The 23,434-nt window shown below is 36.4% G+C and overlaps 2 long non-coding RNA genes across 2 annotated transcripts; both read right to left on the bottom strand.

Annotated features, from left to right (window-relative positions):
- Nucleotides 1-3,879: 3,879 nt before the first annotated feature.
- On the bottom strand, nt 3,880-14,185 carry LOC121238316. The gene is made up of 3 exons (XR_005935102.1): nt 14,175-14,185; nt 8,093-8,096; nt 3,880-4,015 (listed from the first exon to the last, which is right to left on the bottom strand). It is a non-coding gene; the product is annotated as an uncharacterized LOC121238316 (long non-coding RNA).
- A 2,805-nt stretch (nt 14,186-16,990) lies between these two features.
- On the bottom strand, nt 16,991-17,879 carry LOC121238394. Its single transcript, XR_005935117.1, has 2 exons — nt 17,650-17,879; nt 16,991-17,530 (listed from the first exon to the last, which is right to left on the bottom strand). It is a non-coding gene; the product is annotated as an uncharacterized LOC121238394 (long non-coding RNA).
- Nucleotides 17,880-23,434: the final 5,555 nt, after the last annotated feature.

The following is a 23,434-nucleotide window of genomic DNA, read 5'->3' as shown; positions in this document are numbered from 1 at the left end:
TCGAGCCCTCTCTCTCTCACTGTGAATTATTTACTTGTTTCTCTGGAACCAAATTTTGGGTTGACTTCATTTTGACTTTGTCTTTTCATCAAGTTTTCTATACTCAAAAAGAGAGAATTTGGGGCCGTTTTGAGTGTTTTTATATTTAATTCGTGAGCTTGGTTTGTCACGTTAGGTGTGTAACGTAGAATATGTGAACCGACTGATGGAAAAGATTTTTCTTTTCCTCGATCCACTTGCACCTTCTCATAAGATAGGTCTTTCGGTCCATTTCTTTTTAAAGAGTATTTTATTTTATTCTTTTTATGAAAACAATGCTATTTAAAAGGGATTACAATTTAGCATCCGTAAGCACACATTGATAAATTATATATGGAAAAGTGTTCATCCAAACTTCTTGGTTTTCGGAATTTCTTGCACATCGAGCAAGCTTATACACTACTTCGTTGATTTCCGTTGATATGTGATCAGGGGCGGCCCAACATAAAATAAGGCCTAAGACACAAATTGAAAATGAGGCCCTTCTATCTTTAATATAATAATGGAAATTAAATAATTATATTAAATATCTAAAAATTTAAAATTTATTTAAAGTTAGTAATATTCTTAAGTACTTAAATATAATATACTTGCAATTAATTGTAATGACCTGGCAGTTATGAGACAAACCCAAGTTTTAAACCAAAAGCCCAGCCCAACAAGAAAAAAAAAAAAAACAAAAACTCAGTTTCATCGAGCCCTTTGTTTTTCCTATTCTTTTTCTTCCTCCAGCCCCAGATACCCTACTCCTTCCCTGTCTACGAACCATCAATAGAGCTATTAAAAAAAAATCAGAGAACTGGAAAACCGGCCTGAACCGTTTGGTTCGGTCCGATTTTGGATCGGTTTAGCCTAGGACTGATTCCTCCATTTAAAACCGATCATAACTGATCCGATCTTAGTTTTATGTTTTCTAAAACTAAATCGGTTTTATATTATAATTTATAATATAAAATTTTAATCTTAAACATGAATATTTATTTAATAATACTATTGGCATAATACTATTACTATATGTTAGTGATAATATAGTAATTAATATACTAATGTATATTAAGATTATTAATATATTTATAAAAAAAAATATGTTGAGAATTTATTGAACGCCACAAAATTCTCTCTCTCTCTCTCTTTACACGGTGCGTGCCACCGTCCTCACACCGGAGCAAACTGTCATTTCTCTATGCCATCGTAAGCCTTTCTACTTTTTTTTCTTCTTTGTGTACAAAACTGCAAAAAGTGGTGACTCCATCACACCACCGCCATTCTCTACATTATGACAACACTGTCAGTAAGCCTATCTCTCTACCCCATTTACTCTCTGCCCATTTCCCTTGTCTATCTCTTACTCTCTCAACTTGGGTATTTTGTCACATGGTTCAGAAAAATGCCCCACCGCTGCTGGTAACCCCACTTTGAGACACTGCAATTGTAGTCCGTCATACACTTTGGGTAAGTGCCAACTAGAAGTCTGGATTGTCTCTGTTTGTATATTTGAAATTTGTAGATCGATGATCTCATAGATATTCGAAATTTGGAGGGTCTTCGTCTGTAATGTTGTGGGCGGAGAGGACTTGGAAGTGTGGGGCGTTTGCTTGTTTGACATGTCGGGAGTAAGTTTATTTGACTTGCATGTGTGGGCTGTGTATTTGACATGTCGGAGGTAAATTTGTTTGACTTGAATGGTTAAGGGAGTTTGAAGAGGTTGGTTTTTTTTTTTTTGATAATAAAGGATTACATTTCATTCGTAATAGGACATACAAATTTAACTTAAAACAAGTCAGTTACATACGTTAATAGCTTCTCAGCACACTTTCGTGGCTGACATGGTCTAGTTGAGACGACAGATATCTAAAGACCGAAGTCTAAGAGATCCGTCGTGCATATCTCTGTCCCCGACAGAGTGACAATACCTAGGTGACAAAACCCATACTCCGACTACGCGGAGTAGGGTACACCAACCCCATACACCGCCTAAGCGGAGAGGGGGGGGGGGGGGGAACACACCGTTCAGACCAAGGTTCGAAGGGACAAAATTTTTTGATTTTGATTTTTAAAAAAAGGAAAGACAGTACACGAAATAAAATACAATGGGAAAACTACTGTGAAAACGGAAAAGGACAGTGCTCCAAGAGGCTGCAGTGGCGCGTGCAGTACATGCGCCACTCTGGGAGGAAAACCGTTGATCGATCTTGGAGTTTCTGGACTCATAGACCCCAGTGGCGCCGCATGTGGCGACATTAGAGGGCCTTCCGGTGGCGCGAGATAGCCACTCGCTGAACGTCTTTGATAACTTTTGGCCGCGCGTGCGAGCTACTCGCCTCTCTGTTTGGCGCCGCCTTCGGTGGTCTTCAAGATCGGTGGCTGGGCAATGCCATGGAGGGGCGCGTGCTTGTCTATGGTCGCGGAAGTTCCAGATCTGCTATTCTCCTTTATTTAGCCTGTAAAAACACAACAAACACAAAAATGGAGCACTACACAGAGGGGATGGGGGTGGGGAGAGAGAGGGAGGGAGGGGAAAAGGAGCCGAAGCTCCCACCCCCTCGAGTCAGATTTGTAACGAGAGTTTAGAGAGAGACGGGTTCGAGAGAGAGACGAGAGACTCAATATGCAGTTCTTTACCTATCTAGGTTGGGTTAATTTATTGGTGGAGTAGTGCGTTGATGTTGTACTTGGACCATCCTAAATCCAAGGCACCGAGATGGACTATTTTGTGTATGGGTTGTTTATGGGCTCACTTTGAGCTATAGTCTCGATTTATATAATTTTGTTGGTTGGTTTCGTAATTATGCAAGTTATTGATATGCTATCAATACCTTTCTAGATTAGGTTGAGATATTGCTATACTTCGGGTTCCAGGCTTAGATAGCACTTTGCAAAAGTTAGGTAAGCGGTATTACTATGCTAGAATTTGCCTAAAATTGACAGAGGTTGATTTTGTGAAAATATGCATATTTTGTTATGAAAACAACCTCGGTTATTTTCTACACTAGTCTCTATTCTGAACTTTGAAATCTGATATGTTATCATGACAGGTGTAGAGGAGCAATTTTTGTACTCTATTTCTCTACTGCATAAAATGTGAATATGAAATCTAAAATATTTGATCCGATTATATTATATTTATCTACTCAGTACTTCTTTATGATATGATATTGCATTTGACCTTGGGGCATAAGATTCTGTTCCGCTTTGGTTATGGCCTGCCATGGGTTATAGTAATGGCCACCGGCCCTGCCATGGGTTATAGTAGTGGCCTTTGGCCTTGCCACAAGTTATGGTAATGGCCTCTGGCTTTGCCATGGATTATAGTAGTGGCCTCTGTTATGAGTGCAATCGCTTTGGTGACATGACAATTTATGTTCTACTTGACTATTTGCATAAAATATAACCCTTGCTGTCCGTAGAAGGCATGACCCTGCCATGGGGGTAAACATCGACTTTGTTTTGAGTGTTCTCACTTTGGTGACAAAATAGTGATTTACGTTTTGCTTGGTTATCCTCAGACATGCACAATCCTACCACATGAGATAGACATGGCCTTTGTTTTTGTTTTTGATGTTGTTTAGTACGCTTGTGCCTAAAGTCTTTTGTATATGTTATTATTGTAATGAAATGCTTCTGAAAATACCACTGCCATATTTTTGAGAACTGCCTATTTATGCATTTTGTAACTGTCTCATGTTAGCACACTGGTATAGGTTCACTGCTTATTGAGTTGTTAATAACTTACCTAATTATCTTCATTATTTTCTAGATGACTTTGAGATTTCGGCTTGGGACCAAGAATAGGGAACATGGATGAGATTGGTTGAGATATTGCTACACTTCGGGTTCCGGCTTAGATAGCATTATGCAAAAGTTAGGTAAGTGGTGTCACTATGCTAGACTTTGCCTAAAATTGACAGAGGTTGATTTTGTGAAAACCTGCATATTTTGTTATGAAAACAACCTTGGTTATTTTCTGCACTAGTTTCTATTATGAATTTGAAATCTGATATGTTATCATGATAGGTGTAGAGGAGCAATTTTGTACTCTGTTTCTCTACTGCATAAAATGTGAATATGAAGTCTAAAATATTTGATCCGATTATATTATATTTATCTACTCAATACTTCTTTATGATATGATATTGCATTTGACCCTGAGGCATAAGATTATGTTCCACATTGGTTGTGGCCTTGCCATGGGTTACAGTAATGGCCACCGGCCCTGCCATGGGTTATAGTAGTGGCTTTCGGCCCTGCCATAGATTATAGTAGTGGCCTCTGTTCTGAGTGCAATCGTTTTGGTGACATGACAATTTACATTCTGCTTGGCTATCCGCATAAAACATAATCCTTGCTATCCGTATGCATAACCTTGCCACGGGGGTAAACATCGCCTCTGTTTTGAGTGTTCTCACTTTGGTGACAAAATAGTGATTTACGTTTTGCTTGGTTATCCCCAGACATGCACAACCCTACCACATGAGGTAGACATGGCCACTGTTTTTGTTTTTGATGTTGTTTAGTATGCTTGGCCACTGAAATGCTTTCCTAGATGACTTTGAAATTTCAACTTGGGACCAAGAATAGGGAACATGGACAAGATTAGTTAAAGCGTAGAGGAATATGTGACAAAGGGTACAAGTGATTAGTGGAGAGACTTATCCAAAATATTTTTTATTTTTCTTTGAGTAGTATTTTGGAATATTGATGACTTTTATTGAGATGTTGGAGATATTCTTTATTATCTATTTTTGACGAACTCTTAGATGTTTGGGTGGAGGAACATATACTTTTATTAAATGAGTTTTACGTGTTATAGAGCTGCTTCTTGTGTTATTTGGAGTTGTATCTGTATTGTAGGGAAGTGATTTTATTTGATAGGAACTACCTCGCTGGCCATCTAAGTACGGGGTGTTTAAAACTCAAATATATAAAAAAAGAGACTAACATCTTGACAATCTCAAGGGGAGACTAAATTCATGAGAATAGCCGCCAAATAAAATTAGTAATAATATGTAAATAGAAGAGTAAAATATTTCAAGAAGAAAATAAAACAAAGAAAATGAAAACCAAAGAATCTAAGCGGTAGAAAGAGTGAAAGATGAAGTGTTAAAGACAATTTAGGGCTTGTTTGGAAAAAGTTTACATCCCGAAATTCTCATCTCATCTCATATTATCCAATTTTTTTCCAAACATCATTAAAAAATAAATACTTTCAAACTGATTATTACAAGTTTTTCAAACTAATCATCAGGTGTGTAACCGGTCTGGTTTGGTTTGGTTTTGGATATATTTTAGAACAGAACCGGAATATACTGGTTTTGAGATTTGAAGAACCGATACCACACCGGTTATATCCCTAAACAGGTACTTTCAGTTTTACTAGTTCCGGTCCGATTCAGTTCGGTTTTTCCGGTATATTATATATATAGTATATATAATATGCTATATATATATTATAGTATATAATAATATAGTACGAATATATTGTAGTATATTGTAATATATATTATAATTGTATTATAGACTATAGTGATATATTATAATAAATAATATAGTGATATATTATAGTATATTATAATATATAATGATATTGTATTAGTATAACTACTAATACTATATATTATAGTGATAATCTATAGTTATTTATATAGGATTTTAAGATTTAAGGTTATTTTAATTAGTAATTTAGCATATAATACAATATTATTTTATATAATATAAAAATTAAAAAAATATATTTATATGAACCGGTCCAGTGTTAGAAAAAGGAAAATCGGATTTGAAATGATTTCGACTGGTTTTAAAAAAAATGGAGCCGGTACTGGACCGAACTCATTCAGTTTGGTCCCGTTCACCTCGATTTTTTTTCACCCCTACCAATCATTACAACTTTAAAAAACTTTCAAAAAAAAAAAAAATTCAAAATTTTTAAATCACAAACAAAAATAATATTAAAAAACTATATTATAACAATATTTTAGCTTTATAATATTTTTTATTCAATTTTTTTTCTCTTCTTTCCCAAAACTCCATAAAATATTAACTCAAACTATACTATTATTTATGAAATTCTCATCTCATTTTACTCTCCAAGTTTATCGTTAAGTTAAGGTTATAAATCTAAAGTCATACGTCAAGTCAGGCAGCTTACACCTACAATATTAACCGTGTTTCTCATTAGAGGTGCCCTTGACCCGCCCCTTCCCTAGCACCGTACCCCGGTCTTGGGGTAGGGGACAGTTTGGGCCCTGTACCCTGGCACCGCCCCCACCCCCACGACTGTCTGTCCCACCCGCCCACCGCCTACCCACAACGAAAAATAATAAAAAAAGACCAAAAAAATAGAAAACAATTGAAAAACAACAACAAATCCACATCCATCCACAACAAATAGAAAAACAACAACGAAAAATTCAAAACAACCAAAACACAATAGATTTGAAAAATGAAAAACGACCACGAATGGCCATGAGTCTCTTCGCAAACATACACGGTCACTCGTGGCCGTGGTTCCGTTTGCAAGCCCATGACTTGTGCTTCAAGGAGGAGAAGAAAAAGTGGAGGAGGAGGAGGAGGAGAAGAAGAGGACGGGCACATCGTAGCGTCAACGAGTGGGAGAGAGAGAGACAGCGGTCGTAGGCTAATCCTGAAATGACATTGTTTTATTTAAAAATAAAAAATAAAATCTAATATAAATTGACGTCGTTTTGGGGGAGAACTTCCCAGAACGACGTCGGTTCTCCCTCAAAATGACGTCGTTTTATTAAACAAAATTATTTTTTTAATATATATATATGGGTTGGATCAGGCGGACGAGGTATGCCTCAGGCTGGCTTGGGCCCAGCTCGATCCTTGTCCCTGGCTACCAACTTTGTCCCGGCATCTGCCGGCATGCCCCCCCGTATGTGGTCGGGGCTCCCCATTGCCCAGCCCTATTTCTCATGACAATTATGCTATATTGTCATAATTGTTTTCACATATATTTTTTCTATTTCTTAAGCTACTTTTCTATTTTTGTCATGTAATAATTTCAATTTTAATTTTTCTAATAAAATTTTAAGCCAGTATTAAGCAATCTTTTTTCTTTGTCAAGCAATCACGTCAACTATGGCTGCCACATTTCTCTCCCACTGCATCATTGTTTCTTTTCATTTGCTCTTTCACAATTTTGAGGCCTTGTATCGGCAGGGGGTCTTAGGCAGTTGCCTAAGCGCTGCCTAGGCCTTGAACCGGCCTTGCATGTGACAATTCATAGGATTTAAAATTCCAAAGTAAAACCTTGATAACCTTAACAATCGCATCCCCTACTAGGGATGAACTCTTTTAACCAAAATCAATAAAAATAACAACTTAAATACAAAATCGTCGGATGTAAGTTTTCTAAAAAATTCTTCCAAGGAAAACTAACTAAACACTAATAACTTTTCTCTTAAGCCTGGCAAATAATCTGAAGCCACTTTGCACTTAATCTCACCACTCTCTTGCAATCTCTTTCATCGTACTTTCTATCCTCAATCATCAACAAAAACCTTAATATGATCTAAAAAATATGGAAAATAAATAGGTGAGTGCATTAAGTGTGAACAGTAACCATTGGAACCGAGTTGAACCATCCGGAACCGAGGGAGAACTGATCAGCTAGTAGTCAAAATAGATTGAAACTGACATTGGTTGGTTCTGTTCCAGTTTGAACACGGTTTAAATTGGTGAATTGACCAATATAATATAATATATATTATTTTATTCTTATATAAAACGGCGCCATTTACCTTAAAGTAAGTTGTTTTATAACTATACGTTAGAAGAAGAAAAGAGACAAAAATGATGCTATTTAGTTTAATACACAAAACGACGTCGTTTTGGGTTAGGGTTGAAGCCCTAACCTAGCCCTAACACGAGTCCCCCCATCTCCTTCAATGCTCCTTCTCTCCACACCATTTCTCTCTCTCTCTCTCAAGCCTGTCTCCAGTCTCCTTTCGGCCTCCATCAGGCTGTCAATTGGCGAGACCCATCTCATCCCGACGCCCTCTCTCTCTCTCTCTCTCTCTCTCTTTGAGACTTGTCTCTTGTCTCCTTTCGGCCTCCATCATACAAGGTCACCAAGGCCTATCTAGTAATGGGCCAAGGGCCTTTACTATCACCAAATTAGGCTCAAAGGCTTAATGCCTTCTACATGTTTGGGCCTTAATCTCCAAGGCTTTTCAAGTGGGGCCTATATATCCAAATAGCTTTAGGTTTATTGCCTTATTCCTAGCCCATCACATCTTTAGTGATTGAGGTTCCAAAATAAAATACTATTGGGCTTACCTCTAAATGCATCCATACTTAGAGCTTGTTTGGGGAGTGAGATGAGATGATAAATTTGTAAATAGTAGTAAGATAATTTGTGAATAGTAGTGAGATAATTTGAGTTGAATATTTTTTGAGTTTTGGAAAAGGAGAGAGAAAAAGTTGAATAAAAAATATTGTAAAGTTAAAATATTGTAATAATATAGTTTTATAATATTATTTTTGTTTGGAGATTTGAAAAAGTTGAAATTATTTTTTATTTGAAATTTTGAAAAAGTTGTAAGGATACCAAGTGTCAATTTCCTATTGGTTCTTGGCAATAAATCTAAAAATAACATACTAGAATTTTTCTACTACTTCTAACTAAACCCCAAGTGTGATTCTCAATCCAAAAAATTAACTCTAAAAAATAAAAAGCGCAATTCTATGCTAATTAGGATTAAGGGAGTTAATGGCTAAATGTTAACGACTTTGTAGGCAGAGTGTTACAGATCTCGAGTTGCTATGGTGACAAAGTTGCCTTTCTATTTTCTTAGGGCACTAATGAGTATAAGTTGGCAAAACGAATTACACCATTAAATTCAGATGAATATTTAGAATTTTATGATACAATAATACATTTCCTACTTTTTGGATGAATAGTAGCTGAGAGTGCCATTTTATTTAATCAAGGCACTTTGGAGTCAAATTTTGTGAAACGAATTGCACCACTAGACTTGTATGATTATTTATAATTTTAAGGTGGAATAATAAATTTTACAATTTTTTGGATAAATAGTATGACTTGGCATAGCCCCACATGGTAATCGGTTCAAACGATTAGCAAATCTCTAAATGGAATGTCTAAACCCACATTGAATCATTAGGATTACTTTTATATGGGCACATGGTACAATCCTAGCCATCTTTTGGAATAGAAGTAGGACACTTGTCATGAGAAGACTGATTTGTGATGGAATAAAGGGCAAATTCAAGCCATGTGATCATGCCACCTATGCAAATACTATTCTAACCAACCAAAACAATTTTTGATCAACCTAGATTGGGTCTCAACCCTAGTGAAACCCCAAACCATTGTATTTCAATCAAAACTCTAAAATCCCATGTGTTGGCCAAAATCGTAAACTTGGTTTCAAACCCTAAAGTGGTCGGTTTTGATTAAGTGTTTAATCAATTGAATTAATCACTTCCACATGCTATTAATTACTCATTTTTTTATTCATACACCTTAACCACTCTCTTACATCTTGGTAATCACTTTGGGCCAAGAAAAATTTGATCTGGACTCTCCTACCATGTCATGAAGCATAAGAGTCAATCATGAAATACTTTTAAGTCAAGCATGAATCATTTATCAGTTAAATTGTATTATGGTCAAGGAGTAAATGATCTACCTAGTTTTGCGATGAAGACATAGATGATGTTGAGTATTACGGTGAAGGAGTAGAATCTACAGTAACTCAATGGGTACTCATGGTGAAGGTGTGTGAGTTGCCTTAAAACTCATTTTCTTAATCACAGTACATGATTTCTGTTACACGAGCTAGCATACCACGTTCACATCAAGTCATGTTAATTCCAAGTCATGTCACGCATGTTCCAGTCCATGTCACGATGCATACATGTCATATTACTATCATACATGTCTATTTATACTATTGGTAGCTTGGGAGCCTTACTTGCTGAGATTTTATAAACCTCACTGTGGTATTCCCAACTACCATTCCCCTTGGAATGGTAGACGATTTTTCAGAAAGCAGAAGAAAGGCGCACAATCGCCTGAAGGATGTCGAGTGAAGCTGGGGAGAAGCCTCATGGAGATTGATTGAGATGATACTCTGATTTTGGAATTCACTTTTGGAATTGATAGAGGAGATGTGCCAGTAGCTTGACACTTAGATTAGAATTACATCTATCTATTATTGAGGACTTAAAATTCTAGTTTTATTCTTATTTTGTTACAGACCTGTTGGACAAGTGTTGTAACCTTTTAGATATATGTTTATCACGTGAATTTATGAAGTATGCTATGTTTTTGGGATATAGTACTTCTGGTACATTGTATTGCTAAAGGAAAAAATTTATCTGCTGCAAATATTACATATTGTTATAAGTATGCAAGGTGCACTGCATCTTTAACTGTTATGAACGAGGGTACTTAATCTTGTATTGCATGTCTCGATATTTCAAACTCTGTCAAATCCCAAGCGGGGGGGAGGTGGGATTGAGGGTGTCATACTATTGGACATGTGAAGTCTTTACGAGCAAGATTTCAAATTTCAAGGCTTGTGTGGCAAGGAAAAAGATTGGTGGGGGATGATTTGCTTGGATGTTCTTACTAGATGGAACTTGACGCATTTGATGTTAAGTACAACTGAAAAACATTAAAAAGTATCTGTACAATATGTGTACGAGGATGCTCAGTTCATGAATTTCACTTGTGGTGATTGGAAAAATGCACAAATTATTGTAGAGTTGCTGAAAATGTTTGATGATGTTGCATTGAACATTTATGGTTCTTTCTATGTGACTGCTAATATATATTTTCAGGAATTTGCATAATTACTCCAACAATCTATGCTGCACAATATTGAATCTAATGAAATTACATTAAAATGAAAACGTACCCCTTTTTTGGTAATTTGACTTTGAGTTGATCTGATCATAAGAGACGAATCACCTTAACAACTTTGTTTTCGAGTGGCTCCTGATTGATTGCTAGAGGAACAATTATGTTGTAGGTGTGAACTCTTAACTCTCTTAGTACTTAAATAGATTTCCTGGCGATTATGAAATCTAGGGGTATTTGTGTCCCATTATAACTCATAAATTAGGCTAGTATAAACCCATTTGAAGTGAGGGTGGCAATATATGACACAATCTGTGAACTTGGCACGAAATAAGTGGGTTTGGGTCAAAACAGGTTGACTCGATAAGACACAATTAATAAACAGGTCCATTACGGGTTTACCCATGAAACCCAAAATCAACATGTATTACATGAATAAATTCTATTTTCAAATTTTATGAATATTTAGTCTTACATGTTTTTTTGTTGTTGAGAATATGTAATATTAATATCAGTATTTCACAACTAGATATCTCAAACTATTAAACTTTTTTTGTTAATATGCAATTTTATTTTATGAGAATATTGATTTTCTCATATATTATTGGTTTGGGTATTGATAATAAGTATTTTATCATGAATCCAATTGTAATTGTGAATGATTTATATATTTATCTTTGTACTATATATGAAATTATATTCATTGCGTTAAACAATAAATATACACAATAAATTATATTATGAGGACTAGGCCGAAATAAAGGAAGAGATCCCCTCCCATGGACAAAGGGCTAGTGAAGAAGAGGCAACTAGGCAGACAATGTGTGGCTAGACCGAGAGTAAGGCGAGCATAACATTGTAGAAAACTTGGCTGACACGGTCTAGCTCCAGGTGATAAAGGACTTTTCACCCTGTGCCAGGAGGGCAAACACTGTGCTGATCGTACGAGGGCAAGAACGAGGAGGTAAAAAGGTGGATAGTTCTAGAAAAGGATGGCTCAGAATACAAGGGCAAGCAATGGTAAATGACAAGACCGATGCGGACGTGAGTGCTCTCCGAGATAACATGGAGGTGCTTAGAGGGCAGCAAGTGTCGTACATAGAGGCCCATCCTCCATAAGAGATGTCAGATTTGGAGTGAGCTTGCAGAAAAAAGATTATAAACCTGCAGGCCATATCATTTGATCCCAGAAGTATGATCTAATGCCACGTGGGAAATCCTTATTAGGGAAGGACTATGAAATTAGACCTAAGGCAAACTGTAGATGATGGGCACACCTTATTCTCGTCAGTCTTTGCCATCCTGTAAGGCTAGAGGGAAAATGGATGGACGAGATCAAAGGTCTCTCATTAAAAGCATATCTAGAGTTAGATGAACGTCAGATGTAGGGTTGATAGTCTAATAGTATAAAAGGTATTGGGTATATGCCAAAATCTCATTTTTGAGATTGTAAGTATTTTTCTTCTCTCCGAAGTCTTCAAGGAAGCAAGTGACTTCAAAGTGTGCAATAGGAGGATTGACACTAGCGCTACTATAATAATCGTAGTATTGTTCGGGTAGGTTATCTCCTATGACCATACTGGGAATGTGGGGTAAATGTTTGAGTATGTTCTAAGTTAAGGATTTTTCATATTATGTAACTCACCCCCTTTCTTACATGAAAATATACTTTTTTCATTATGTTTAATTGTTACCTTTCCATTGTAATTTTGAGATGATGAGTTTGAATGTTGTGATTTGATGATGATGTGATTTCCGTTTGTTGAGTCTTACCATGTGTCGATAACCATGGACGGGTTAAGGAGTCCTCGTGCCATACTTACAGTACGTTGCCATGAGTTTATACGAAAAGAGTGATTCCCATTACCTTAGTCGGATGAGCTAGATTTGGTGAATGAGCTCACACGTTGGTTGTTTATATGTGTGTGTGTGTGTGTGTTTATAGATTTATTTACATGAAACAGTGCATGCATATTTATTTCCATTGTCTCTCATTAATAGTATTGTCATGGGTTTTAACCTACTAGGATTTCTTAGAAGTCTCACTGTGATGTTCTTAGAATTCTCACTGTGATGGTCTCACCTACGGTTTCATTTACCAGAGCCATAGATGTTGATGTAGATTTAGCCCAGAAAGAGTTCTCCAAGGAAGAAGGACCAACCCTGCCCAAGGAGTAGACACAGAGGCCTCTTTCTGATTATTATATATTTGTGTTTGTTAAGATGTTTATTTTAGCTAGGCGATGTATTATGTATGGTTCGTTATATTTTGATGTGAGTGAGAAACTGATGAAAGTGTATAATATAATTTAGGAAGAAGAAATGATGACATATGCATATTATTAATGAAAGTTAAATTTTCTTACTAGTACAAATATCTGGAACTTAGCATTAGCCTTAGACTAATCCCTTTCCTTATTCTGTTGTAAAATATTTTGTTTAGAGTGCACTCAACGTGAGAATGCACGCCTAGACCCGAATTAGATCTAGGGTGCTGTCGACCTGTTGGCATTGCGGATCCTTGCCGAACTTTTTACCAAGGAATGAGGGCGCCATACAACCCATTTAATATGAAACAAGTTGAATAGATTAAAGCGGGGTGGGTTAAACAAGTTGAAATGGGTTAAACATATTGATACAATTTAAATGGTTCATATCCAGGTTAATTAAATAAAAGTTAATTACAAAATGCTAGGGGTATTACCTGCACCATATGGTACGGGGGCACCCCTTCCCTACCCCCGGCCCACATGTGACGGGGGTGAAATTTTCCCCCCGGCACCCGCCCCCGTGTATGAGGGTGAGATACCCCGTTTGGGTACCAGGGTGCGGGGGCGGAGATCATATTCGTCTGCCCTCCCGTACTCCCAAATGGGCCATGGGCCCAAAAGTTGTTTTTGTGACCAAAATGGAACTTGGACCATTTTAGTGTTTCTGGGCCATTTTGGGCCCAATAATAATAAAAAATGTACAATTTTTTAAATAACAATAAATTGAATTTATACTTTAAGAGAAAAACGATTAAAGAAGTACTACTATACTCCTTAGTCCTAACTCCTAAGTTATTACAATTTACAATAATGGAATTTATAATAAAACTATAATAACTAAACTATTACGATAATACAAATTAAGAGAAAACAATTACAAAATTACAAACATAAAAGGGATATTGTGATTGTATCGACATTGTGATTGTATCAACATTACAAAGAATTGAATATGTAAAATCTAAATACAATTATCAATTGAACATAAAATGATAAAAGTGACAATAGGGAACTTTGAACTTTGACTTTGACATTCAGGACGGGTGGCCAAGGGTAGAAATAGAATTTAATGCTGCCTGCTGTGAGTCATGAGATCATAAAATTTGAAACATTAACAATTGAATAGGAAGATAAATTAGAATTATAAACAAGAAACAAATGAAAAAAAATTACAAATTAAAATCTGACTAACCAAGATAAGATGGGGATCAAAATGCAACATTGAGAATATATCATTTGAATTTTGGCTTGGAATTAGGATTGAGACTTGAGGTGCGCATATGACAATAATATTATAAAAAAAATTAGATACCAAAAATTTTATAAATAAATATACAAAAAAACAAATTGTACAAATCTATGGCAAATGACAATAGTGGGTTGAGGTTCAATATAGTGAAGTCGTACTTTAGAGGAGGTAAACGTCGTATCATGTATGACTACAACAATTATCTTTATTAACAATGAATAATAAAGGGTTTGTCTATAAGGGTGTTTTTTTATAGTGTATATATATACATACATACATATATATATATATATATATATATGTATAGCGGGGCTAGGCCCCTTTTGTCCCCCACCTTCTGCGACGCCGTTGCCCACCCCTACTAAATGCGTTAAGCGGGTCGTGTCATGTTACCCGTTATTTATACGGGTCATGTTAAGGTTTAGGGTCTGACCAGTTTAATTAAACGGGTTGAATTAAACTAGCCGTATTTGTGTTGACCCATATAGTCTAATACTCATGACTTGACACGACACGAACAAGACCCACAAATATGCATTGCCACCCATAATAAGTAGTAGGGAGTGTGTGGGATACCTTATATGATTAAACATTTTACATTTCGTACTTGAAATTAAGTGTGTAATCGGCCTGGTCGATTATTTCGGCCCACCAAAAGTTCTAACTGGACCAGACCGATAAGGACTTTGGACCGGACTAGTCTAGACCATTTTGATTATATCAGGTCGGTCTTATTGGGGTATTTTGGTCTGGACCATATTTCCTTTCTAGTTTTATACAAAAAACTATGTAAAATGATAAGAAAAAATCAAGTGAATGATATAATATAAGCTGTCTAACTAAGTATATACTAACTAATTAAGTATTTTAGTTAATTATAATAAATTAATAATGCTAATAGTATGTGTAGTTTCAATAATTAATAGTTATACTTTGTCTGAAAAATCGCAACCTTTAATTTTTACATAATCTAAGCCTAAATAATTAGATTAGAAGAAAATTAAATAATTACTTGCATGTAATTAGTTATAAATATCATATAAAAAATTATTTAAAACTTAAATATTAAAATTGGTTCGGCCTAGGGTTAAAAAACCTTATCCAAGAATACTGGATTGAAAATCCAATTTTTTCACTTTCTTGGACTGAGGCCGAACGCTCGATCCCTTAATCGGTCTGGTCGGTTTTCTCGGTTTAAAGGAAAAATTTTACACCCGGCCCTACCTGAAATCTTGAAATTAATGCATATATATATATATATATATATATATGCTATGTCTCATGAGTCTCCCATAGCTACACGTTTTCCTCTATGTAGGTTTTGTGACATCCATTTGGCCGATTTGTATATGTTGTAGTTCTCCCACCTACACTGTCATCTTCTATGTCCATTTCTTCAATGGTGCGAATAATTTCCACTTTGTTTTGTAGGACACGAGCAGTCATATCGTTAAAGGGGAGATAATATTCCTTATCCAAAACGAAGCATGGTTCATCTAGTATGCAACACCTGTAAGCTTCCTTTGTACTTGATCTATAGCAATACCATTACCAAAATACAACGTGATATTGCGAATTACCCAGCAAGTTCGTCAACAGTACTGGCCTGTGTGCCTATTGTTAAAGTATCTAGTGCAACCACATCAGACCCCTCAATCTCCAGCTCTGCAGATCGTGCACAGAATGAGTGCCCAAGAAGTATCATTACTAATATGGCAAGAGCACCTCTCCAAGATCATGACAGCAAGCCTCCAGACATCTAGCCTTACAAATATGGAAGCTCACACTTAAGGAAAGCCTTTGCAACAATCATGGATCCTACAATATCTGCTGTATAATTTTGTAATCTCATAGATTCAGCAAATCAATCTTATTTATGTTAATTGTATCTTTTGCTATCTTGTACAGAAAATAATATGTATCTTTCAAGATTGTATCTTTTGATTTTTCATTGACTTGTACTGCCTATATAATGAATACACAATATACTGGTTTGGTGTGTTGGCCAAAACCATTTTTCTGCAACTTTGTTCACCAATGAGTGCCCAGTTTCTGAAGGGTATCCATTTCGAAGGTTTCCATTACATTTTTAGCGTGGGCTTGAAATAGTTTTGCAAACGTATTTCGATAGGGATGACAAAACAATACCCTACAAAAGGGTGAGAATCCTTGTACATGGACAAGGGTAAAAAAACTCCCAAGTCAAAAGAACGCTCTAAAGTGATTTGCTGTTTTTATTTTATTTTTTATTATTAGTTTATTAAATTATAAATCGAAGGTTTTAAACACCATGTTTTTTTTGGAGATGTCTTTGCAAAAAGTGTGGTAGTAGAAAGGAAATTAAGGACAATTTAATTTCTCATTTATCTACCTAGCTGATCTCTTACTTGTACTATATATATACATATATATACATACATATATATATATATATATGTATAGACACACACCCTCACACATTCGTGCATGGATTGGCCGGCAAAATATATCAACTAAAACCATAGCGAATGACTAATTAGAGTTCACACGGCAACTGGAAGCATAATATGGCTTATAGAAAGAAAGTTGGAAAAAAAAAAAAAAAAAAAACAGACTCCCTCCAATAATATTATACATAAGATTACAATCAAGCAAAATTAATTAAAAACATGACTACAAACATAGTTTCCAACTAATTATACATAACATGCATGCATAATGGATTCATCAGTACTACTAAGATAATTAATAGGCAAACTTAATACGTTGAAAGCCCAGAACACAAACATAAAAGGCTTGTGATAATATATATATATCGATATTAATTCCGTACTTTAATTTGCAAGCATGCATGCATGAGCTCGTCTGAACTAATTAGGCTTTGATTTTGAGCCGCCACCAACATATTTGTCAAAGTCCTGTATAGGTTTAGTATGGTGATCATTGACATCATCTACATGGTACCCGCCGTTCACCTCGTTATCGTCCTCTTCTAGCTGCCGCTCATGTTCTTCATGCCCATACACATCAACCGCCGACGCTTTTCGAGCTGTTGCCAAATAAGAGCTCATGACCATCATCAAGACTAGAGTGAGTGCTAGGAACCTCATTCTTCAGCTAGCTTGCCCTTGCTGTTTATCACTGCCATTCAGAACCCAGAAGAAACATGAGAATGTTAAAAGAAATATCATTTTCATTATTGTGTGTGTGTGTAGACATAAAGTTTCTGGAAGTAGTATATTGAATATATATTTACTCACCTAACAATTAATTAGAAGAGTATGAGGCTTTCGGAGATATCCTAGGGGATCAGGAGAAGTTGAAGCGATTTATATAAAGAGAGGTGCTAGGGTTTAGATGATAGATCAAATATTGTCAACGTTAACGAAGAATATTTAATGATGAAGTCTCCACCAAAGAAGCAAAACGAAGTGGGATGCCCCTATAATTGAATTAAAATTGTTTTTAAAACAATTAAAATAATGAAGTTGAAGGATATTTTTTTCCAAAATGGCACTATATATAAATAGGAAGATTCCATCATATCGGTGGAATTATATATCCAAGTAAAAACAAATGTGTCATCAAGCACGGGAATTGCCAGTTGCATCGCAATATTGTGACGTAAAATCCTATAACTGCAGTACATGTCTCTATACATTATCCGAAGATCATTATATAAATATATGGTTAATTTGTGCAATGGCCATAAAAGTTTCTAAAATAATAAATGGCATTAATGACGTAGGCGAGAGCAACTTCATCATTTCAAATATTAACAATGCAAAAAAATTCAACATTGTAGCTTAATTTTTAGTCAATTCGGTAGTTAAGATCTATTTAGGGGTGTGCAAAAGCTCCGCCCGCTCCGACTCTGTTGGAACTCTGATAGCACTCCGATTCTGATGGAGTTGGAGTTATCGAAAATTAGAGTTAGAGTCGGAGTATAGAGCCTATGGTGGCTTTGGACTCCAACAATTTTTTTTAAAAGTTTCACATAATCAAGAGAAAGGGTTCCAAAACACAGGACCCCCTATTGAAGTAACTAAATGATGGGTTTCACTTGAAGCGAAACGACATCTTTTCGTGAAAAAGGGGGTCCAAAATGCAAAACCACCTTCTTCCCCCCTCACTTTCGCTGCACCTTGCACCTCCCATTTCGCACCTTGCACCTCTCCTCTCCACAATACCTTGCATCTTGCACTTCTCTTGTACACTGTCCCCAACCCGTCTGTCGTCGCCTGAGGATGCCGTGAGCCACCTTCTGGAGTTCATCAAACCAAAACTATTTGTAAGCTCACTCCCTCCATCACTTAGTTTCTTTTAGAATTTTAGGGTTCCAAAATCTTTTAATTGCAATATTGTGGTTTGAAATTTGTGAGTGTGTATCATTTGTTGATTGCATTTCATTGATTTTGGTTTTTAAGGTGTTAAATTTAAGAATTGGGGGATTTTGTTTTTGGAAAAATTGGGATTTTTGGTTCCAAACAACGATCGCTTGATGTCCGCTCGAGTGTGGCTCAAGCGAACTCCACACCGATTTATTGCTCGAGCGAACTTCATACAAATTGTTTGCTTGAGTGTCGCTCGAGTGAACTTCACACAGATTGTTTGCTCAAGCCTTTGCTCCAGTGTGACTTGAGCGGACATTTAGTTTTTGTGTTTTATTTATTTTCAAAAGCACAAACATAGTCAGGCACATGTTTTTCTTTTCAATGTATAGATGATTTTCATAACATGTTAAATGACGATTGTTTGTTATTATTTCAGATAATTTTATACCAAGGCTTCGCAAAGAAAACTATGGATGCTACACCATCCTGCCGCAATTCTCCACAAAAGGATGATGTATAGCCATTGACATCGCCGACAGGTGCTTCAGGTCGTAGATCCCCAGCTAGAGCAGCTACCTTCTGGGCAAATAGTCGAGTCCCAATAGATTAAAAGATGTTGATATGCTTAATGCGGATGAGGAGTTAATGAATGTTGAGGCAGATCAACCAGCACGACCTAGTAACTATTGGTAGCTATGGGACATGGGAACATTTTACCAAAATTCTCGGTGATCTTGAGAACCCGCAGGCTCGATACCACGACTATGCAGTTGTCATTTGAAGAAGTAAGGCATGTCAGTATTAACAGCACATCTTACGGATAGCCAGTGATATAAGATACATAAAGGGTTGGTGGCAACTGATCAGACAAAACTGAGTTATGAGACTTCTACGGCCACTGATGGCACACAGAATAAGAAGCTGTCAATCCCTTAATATAGTGAGAAGATGTTGAGGGATGTTCTTACAGAGATGATCATAATTGATGAGATGCCTTTTACCACGATTGATAAAGCAGGCTTACGCAAATTTGTGCACACTTTAGAGCCACGATTTCCCATGCCTTCACGGTATACGGTGATGCGTGATTGTTTGAAGAGGCATGTCAAGGAGAAGGTAGCGCTGAAGGAAATGTTTGTTACCACTGGCCAGAGAGTGTCATTTACGACTGATATGTGGACCTCCATACAGAATGTGAGCTACATGTGTATCATAGCCCACTTTATTGACAGTGAATGACATTGTAGAATCAGATTATTGGCTTCAAAGAAATTATTGATCACAAGGGTTCATCCATTGGCATGGAGAAGGATGACTATATAAAAAATTGGAGGATCAGAAAAGTGCTTTGTATCACGATTGACAATGCTAGTGCCAATGACACTACCATTGATTGTTTTAGGGGAATACAACGGTAAATGAGAATATCATTCGTGAGCACCAGTTTATCCATGTTCGATATTGTGCTCATATCATCAACCTCATTATTTTTGAGGGGTTTAAGAAGGTTGATGATTCCATTATTAAAGTCTAGAACCTTGTGAGATATGCGAGGGCTTCCCCCAACGACTCTGCCAGTTTAAGGCAATAGACGAATAGCTTGAGATCCCATCTTCCAGTATGTTGCAACTGAATGTTTTGACTCGATGAAAATCTACATACATGATGTTGGATGTAGTGCAGAAGTACCAAAGAATGTTCGAGCGGATGGAAGTCGAGGATGGGGGCGTATGCTTTACTAGAGTTAGTTGGGGGGAGAAAGGGTCTCGGTGTGCCATACATAGTTGATTGGATCAATGTTAGGTATTTTATTCAATTTTTGAAGTTATTTTATGACATAACTATGTGGATATCTGGTATAAAATATTATATTGTAAACATGTACTTAAAGAAGCTCTCAGGGCTTTATTCCCACTTGTAACAGAGTTGTGTTGACAGTGTAGGTTTGTTGAATGCTATGTCTATGAGAATGAAATACAAATATAATAAATATTGGGGGATGTTGAGAAGATAAATAGATTATTATTTGTGGCTGCGATCCTTGAGCCCTGTTATAAGTTGGTAATCGTAGAATTTTAGATTACGGACGTCCTCAGTGATGAGGATGTTGATCACTTTATTAGAGAGCTTAAATGTGATATTGATGATTTTTATAGCCATTACAATAACAGTGATCAGTCTTCAACCGAAGGTGGTAGCTCCTCACTCCTGACTAGCTCGACATCTTTCTTAGATGACACACATGCACAGAGTTCAAATGTTTTGATGCTACGATAGTATCATCAAAACCATGCATCGAAGAATATTATGCAGTGTAAGTCTGAACTTGAGCATTACTTTATGGAAGATGTCGATGCACCTAGTGAAACACTCCTGATATTAACTTGGTGGAAAGTGAATTCTGGCAAGTTTCCTGTCCTTCCCCGAATAGTCAGAGATGTACTAGCCATTTCTATCACTATGGTTGCTTCGGAGTCGGCGTTTAGCACCAGAGGTCATATCTTGTATGCTTATCGGAGTTCATTATCTTCGACCACCGTCAATGCCCTCATTTGCGCACAAAACTAGTTTAGTTCAACACCTATTGGAGTAGATATCGTTGATGTCGAGAGCTATAAGCTTGAATTGGGTAATTTTATGGTTTTAAATGTTTTCGTTATTCAATTTATAATTTATATGATTTTGTAGACCTATTTGTGAACCCCAGACTAATTGGGGATGAATGAGACGGTCGCATCGTGGGATGGAGAACCCATTGGCCCCTTTATTCGTGAGAAACTCAATACCATGATTACCATCATGCAAAACTCGTCAGAGTTAGAGGTGGAAGTGACTTCAAAACTTCATAATGTGTCTGATTTTATTTCATGTATCACTTGGTTGATGGTTTAGAAGACTATAGTTAAATGACTAAAGAAAAAAGATAGTGCATCTTATTAGTAAAACTTCATGGAGAAAATTACTATAGAGTCATTGACTCAAATGCATGTACTGTCAAGATTGATGTGGGGGACTGTGGCTATTTGAATCAAATCTATAACATTATTTATATTTTGGTGCTGTAAATTTAAATTTATTGTGAATTTGTAGTTTTAAATTTAAATTTATCGTTTGCACACATTAAATCACCTATTTTTGTATTGTACATGATTTAATCATTGTATTTAAATTTTATCTTTTTCACTTATATTTTTTTACAGTATTTTAGATTTTTCAATTATTTTGTCTTTTTTTAATACTTTTAAATAGGGGTGGGCCAATCTGAGTTTCAGATTGGGCCGTGGGCCTAGGTGCAATCTGAGTAGGGCAAGTCCACTTCAACTCCGATCGAAGTTTCGAGCTCCAAACTCTGATCGAACTCAAACTTCAACTCCAGGAGTCAGAGTGCACCCCTAGATCTATAACAATGTAAAAGGGTCAGGTGATCAGACAAGAAAGAAAATAGTGCCATTTAATTTTTAAACAAGGTGACTATTTGCCAAAATTGGCAGTTCAAATGTTACGATATAGTTTTAACCCTCTAACCACAAGCCAAGTAATTTTCTCACTGAGTCTCCTCTTCAATCTCTCAAGAAGGGCAAGGTGGAGTTTTGAGTTAGTCTTTTATGTCTTATTGAAACAAGGAAGGCGTAGGTGTATTCCCTTGGTGGGAGCATGATGGATCAATTAACAGAATGTTGGGGTCGATTGCGATTAACTGATAAGCAGGGACTATCGATTAACCTTGATCAGGGTAAGGTGGAGGAAGTTGCTTGGAAAGGTGAGCTCTGTTTGGCGAACAAATTATGTTCAGAAAGATAGATTAACAAGGAAGTGGTATGATCAACAATGATGAAAATTTGGAAGGTTTCAAAACCATTTACCTTTTAGGAGATACGTCCAAATGTTTTTGTCATTACTTTTGCAAGTGAAACTGATAAGATGCGAGTGTTAGGAGGGAAACCATGGTTATTTGGAAATTATCTATATATCCTGAAGGTGTTTGATGAGTTTATTTAGCCTCACCAAATTATGTTTGACTCAGAGGTTTTCTAGGTACAACTGCACAATCTCCCTTTAGCGTGTGTGAATAAGGAAATAGAAGATATATTAGGGAAACCATTGGTGAAATGCATGAGGTTGACGTTCTGGAGGATGGGGAAATTACTTATGGGTGAAAATAGAGATTGACTCGATGAAGGTTGTATCAAGGAAGGAAACAAAATGCAGATACCCATAAAAGATGAAAAGCTGCCTCAAATTTGCTTCAAATATGGACTTTTTATTCATGAAAAAAAGGTTGCAGCCTTTTGAAACCATTGTTAGCAAAGAATGGTAATTATCCCAAAAAGAAAGCATATAAAAAGAACAATGATAATGAGAAGGAGCATTCTTAGGTAAAGAAGCAACCATCTAGGTGAAGAGAGTCACTCCGAGGGCCGCCGGCAACGACGAAGACGAATTGCTGTTGGTACTTCTCGAAAAATTAGCAATTATGAGAATGATGGAAATGCTAGGAAAATCTGGGGAATGTGATTTTGATATGTACAATCAATTAAATAAGGTGCAAATGGAGGGGATTGGTGTTTTTTACTCTAGAAGAATCCCACTTATTGATGATGTGGAGACAATTTTGGGAGAGGGCATCGGTGAATTATCCCCAACCATTGAAGGAGATAAGATACTAGGGGAGGATACAATGAAGCAACTTAGAGTATGAAAAAAATGACAA

This window comes from Juglans microcarpa x Juglans regia, chromosome 7D, assembly GCF_004785595.1.
Source record: "Juglans microcarpa x Juglans regia isolate MS1-56 chromosome 7D, Jm3101_v1.0, whole genome shotgun sequence".
NCBI lineage: Eukaryota > Viridiplantae > Streptophyta > Magnoliopsida > Fagales > Juglandaceae > Juglans > Juglans microcarpa x Juglans regia.
The sequence above is the reverse complement of the archived record's forward strand: the minus strand, read 5'-3'. Positions and strand labels throughout refer to the sequence as shown.